Raw genomic sequence first — 4,700 nt, 5'->3', positions numbered from 1 at the left:
TATATATATATATATATATATATTATGTCGGTTTGATTCAGGTTCGGTTTGCCTTTTTTTTGGTTAACACCAAACCAAATCAAGAATGGTCGGGTTTTTTTTTCTAACGCCAAACCAATCAAACCAAACCATAAGTCGGTTTTTTTTTCTCGGTTTGGTTTGGTTCCTCGGTTCGATTTGACTTGACGGTTTGATCTGTACATCCCTAGAAGGAAGTAGAACGAAATAATAAAATCATCAATTTTTTGCATTTATCGATAAATCTTTCTCTCAAAATTGTCACTTTCTTTACAAAGCACTTACCTCAGAAATCACAAAACAAATCTCTTCTTTTTTCTTTCTAATTGATAAGAAATTCAAAATATATTTCTTTCTACAGATAATTATTTCTACTATTTTGACACTCTTCTATGAATTTAATCTATCAAAAAAGAATTTTTATTTTGTCATGTGTACTTCTTTTCCTTAAAAAATAAAATGTAGATTCATATCAACAAAAAATTAAATTAAAACAAGTAAAGTTATTGGCTTGTGAGTATTAATTTGTAGAATTTAGTGTCATTTCAACGTTTGAATCAGAGGCACGATTAATATCATTTTTTTAAAATTTAAATGAGAGATAAAAAGTCATTAATTGATATTTTATTAATTTATAAATGAGGAAAAATTAGAGATAATGTAAAAAAAAAAAAAAATGTAATCCTTAGTCATAGAGAGATGCCCCATCATTTTTTTTGCCTAGCTTTATATATATATATATATATATATATATATATATATATATATATATATGATGGAGTCTAATCTTTAATTTGTTTAATTGGATGGTAAATACGCCACCAAAGTACGCCAAGATATAAATCAGCGTAACAAAATGGAGCGTGCAATTGGACCGCCGCTACCATGTAATCTTTTGTTACTCGATAATATATATATATATATATATAATAGTTTATATATAGACCTACCTGATCAAACGACCAAGAAGCATTTTTCAAACAGGATGAACTTTAACCTTCAAGTTGTTTAAGCAGGTTGGATAAGAAAATCCGTCATTAAAGCACTCAAAAATATCAATCGATGTAATAAAATAGCGCATACATCCCCACGCATTCCCTTGCTAGTCAGGATAGATGACTGAATGGGCAACAAAAACAGGATAGTCTCCATAAGAAAAAAAAATATTATTTTATCACAAAATAAATACATCAAAATTTCATAATTTTTCTACTCATACTCCAGTATCGTGGGTTCGAACTAAATGGAGATGTATCATGAAATGCTAAATATGACTATATGGTAATTGGTAAGCAAGTGTATATATACTAATGTACAAGGTTTGCTAAAGAACTTATAGCCATTCATTTTTAAGTTTCAATATTTATATGTTCATTAATGTTGTAACTTTGTGTCAATCGCCAACAGCAGTGGTGGGGCAGCGGAAAGGGGCTGCCCTAACCTACCCAGACGTCGAGAGTTCGATCCTGGGTATGAACAAACACTCTGTTGGGAGCTCTCCTCCCCAAATGGGGCCTGACGCGAGGCAAATTCAGATATAGTCGGACTCCTAAAAAGCGGGTACCGAACACCGGGTGGTTTAAACCAAAAAAAAAAAAAAAGATTGTGTCAACCTATTTGAATTTTCAATCAGGGAAGGCAAACGGACATGGTATATATAGGCTGCATTAGTATTTCTTTAGGTGGAATAAATTTTATTTTGCCTATTAATATATAATTAATATGGAGGTGGATTAGCTTTTTTAATCTTTTAAAATTAAAAAATGGCCAAAAACGCATAATAAAGATAAATAGTATTGGAGGCTTCTATAGAGAGAGAGAGATTGAGTTTAAATTTTTTTGAGAGAGATTGAGTTTAAATTTTTTTACTTTATCCGTGATTGATCACAAATTTTACAAATATGATTTTAAAGTTATGATCCGCTTAACACGTTCGTCTATAATCTGAAGGATTATATGTTATACTAATTAAGAAACAAAACACGAAAGAAACAATAATAGAATTAATCCCTAAATAAAGAAAGACGAACTGGCATCAGAATTAATTGAATTAATTTTTCTTAGTATGATAATATTACAAAAATTGTGAAAAATATCAACATAACCCCAATCCCCCATCTCTAGTTAATCCTCTTTTGTCCACAAAAACTTGTAAGTTTAGATATTTGGTATATGCAGTTGAATTACTTTTTTATATATGTAAAATAAAGAAGCATAATACACCAAATATTAGAATATCATTAGATGAAGAGACAAAAGTTGAATACTGTTTTAAAAAATCTTATAGAAAATTGATGATTAGTATTTTCATAAAGAAGAATTCCTTGCTGACCTCTTTTATCTCAAAATCCTCCAATCTTCGCATTCATTATATTACCCTGGAAAAAAAAAATAACGAGAGAGATTACACAATTAAACGAAAGAGGAAGAAGGAAAAAAAGAGAGAGAGATAACAAATCAAAAGAGTGACTAAATCTACTACATAAATAGTTTTTCAAGATTTTGTGTTAGTGAGACGTGGATAGGAAGAAGAAACTTTTTGAAAGGAACAAAGATATCAACGTGGTCATATATACACACATAATTTGTAATTGATGTTACTAACTAATAGAGGCGGATTCAGGATTTGGAAGACCCGGGTGCCACCCTATTTTGAACAATAACGTGTACTCCGTACAATATTTTAGGATAGTGAAGTCAATATTCACAAAGTAAACTATAATTATATATATCAACAAAAGTTGATATAGCATGAAGGTTTGTCTAGTTGGTGTCATTAAGGGTTTTATTAAAAGAGATCAAGGGTTGAAGGATTAATTTGCCAATTATACCAAGGTAATATGTTTATATTTAAAGACAACACATCACAGGTCAAATACTATAACAACAACAAACTTAACGTGCACTCCCTCTAAAAAAAGCAATCAACCAGTTACAAAGTTCAACTTAAAACTCATTTTTCAATTCACAAACGAATTTTCTCTGTGTCAATGTTCTCATTATCCAAACATAACATGACAAATACTCATCAAAAAAGTCTAGAGGTTCATTTAAAGAAAAGAAAAATAACGAATTTACAAAGTGAATAGAGAATGAGCCAAGCGAACGAATCGATATCTTAACTAAGGCTTCACAATTTTACTATATTTAAACAGTAAACAACATTCTTTACAAAAAAAAAACATATAAACTGATTAGATCCTTATATGTCAAATATTAAGTTAACAATTATGTAATAACTCCCAATAGACAGACTGTTTTATAACGTAACAAAAGTATATCTGAGGATCAGTAAAATCATAATAATACTCTTAAATGTATACTAATTAATAGGGACGGGACCTTCCATTTATTCAGTAAAGACATTTTCGTTTAATAGTAAAATTTGAACTAAGGAGCAATTACAACTAAATAAAAAGCCATAGGTACCTAACAGGTTGTTTGGATGGTGGTTTTCTGTGCTCAAGCATCAAGCAACTCCAAGGAGATAAATTCTCAGTGAAATATGAATTCAAAATGATTTTACAAGCAATGGTCAAATAGTAATATCAAAGAACACAAGCATAAAAATCTTATGGAGTAGTTTTTGCTGATTAAAATTTTGCACTGAAACGGATGGGTGTTACACGAACGCTATGGAATATGAAAACACCTAACAAGAGAAAGGCCAGTTCTATAAAATAATGGTGAGAACACTAATATTATATTAGGGGTATTTTAGTAGATTTACCCGTTACGATACAATACCATACCATCAAACCAAATAAAAAATTATTATTAAACAGTAGTGAACGATACAATCTATCCAAATATAGTATTGTACCATACCATACTGTACAGTACGTTATGAAACCATGGCAAACCACCATACAAAAAGAGTGTAAGTGTCACGATCCGAGACTACCCCTAATCGTAACACGATGTTTGTAACCACATCTGATCCCAAGCTAACCCATGAACTGGCATGATACTTGAGCAACTGATTTAGAATATATTTAATATCTAATTTTGCTGTGCGAAAATATAATCATAATAAAATCTGAATATCTTCTTCATGCTTTGATGAAAAGTTCTAATAAAATAAATATAAAGAAATTGAGTAAGAACCTGTGTAATACACTAACCAAAAGTTGAAAGTAAGAATGTTGTCACCGCAAACTCAAACGAAAATCGATACTCGATTCGGAACTCTTTCTTTTCTCTCTCCCTTTGTTTTCTTTCTTTTTTCTTTGTGTTTTTATCCTTCTCGTTACTTTTTCTCTCTTTGTTTCTTTCAATTTTGGTTTTTCAAGTTTGTGTCTTGTCTTTTTTTTTCAATCTTCTGTCTGTCCTCCTCTGTATGTTGTCTTTGTGTTGTGTATATAAAGATTGAGGAATTGTTGTAGTTGAGGGAGTTGAGTCAGTAGGATTATGTGGGGAGGAAGTTGAGGGAAATGTGGGGAAGTTGGGGTAGTATTAGGATAAGATTTTCTTCTTTTTTTTAATTTAAAATATATATATATATAAATAAATAATAATAATAATAAAAGAATATTAATTAATTAATTTTTATATTTAAGAAAATATAATAGAAATATAACTAACCTAAAATAAAATATAATTAAGAGAATAATAAAACTACTAACTTATTTATTGAAATCTAAATTAAAAGAAAAATATATTATTTAAAATTTTTTATTATT

The 4,700-nt window shown here is 29.5% G+C and overlaps 1 long non-coding RNA gene across 1 annotated transcript; it reads right to left on the bottom strand.

The window, feature by feature from the left end:
• Positions 1-2,236: 2,236 nt before the first annotated feature.
• On the bottom strand, positions 2,237-4,494 carry LOC124895888. Its single transcript, XR_007052008.1, has 2 exons — positions 4,143-4,494; positions 2,237-2,396 (listed from the first exon to the last, which is right to left on the bottom strand). It is a non-coding gene; the product is annotated as an uncharacterized LOC124895888 (long non-coding RNA).
• Between the last annotated feature and the right edge of the window lie 206 nt (positions 4,495-4,700).

This window comes from Capsicum annuum, chromosome 2, assembly GCF_002878395.1.
Source record: "Capsicum annuum cultivar UCD-10X-F1 chromosome 2, UCD10Xv1.1, whole genome shotgun sequence".
NCBI classification, from domain to species: Eukaryota; Viridiplantae; Streptophyta; class Magnoliopsida; order Solanales; family Solanaceae; genus Capsicum; species Capsicum annuum.
Note: the sequence above shows the minus strand (reverse complement) of the source record. Positions and strands in the feature narration are given on the sequence as shown.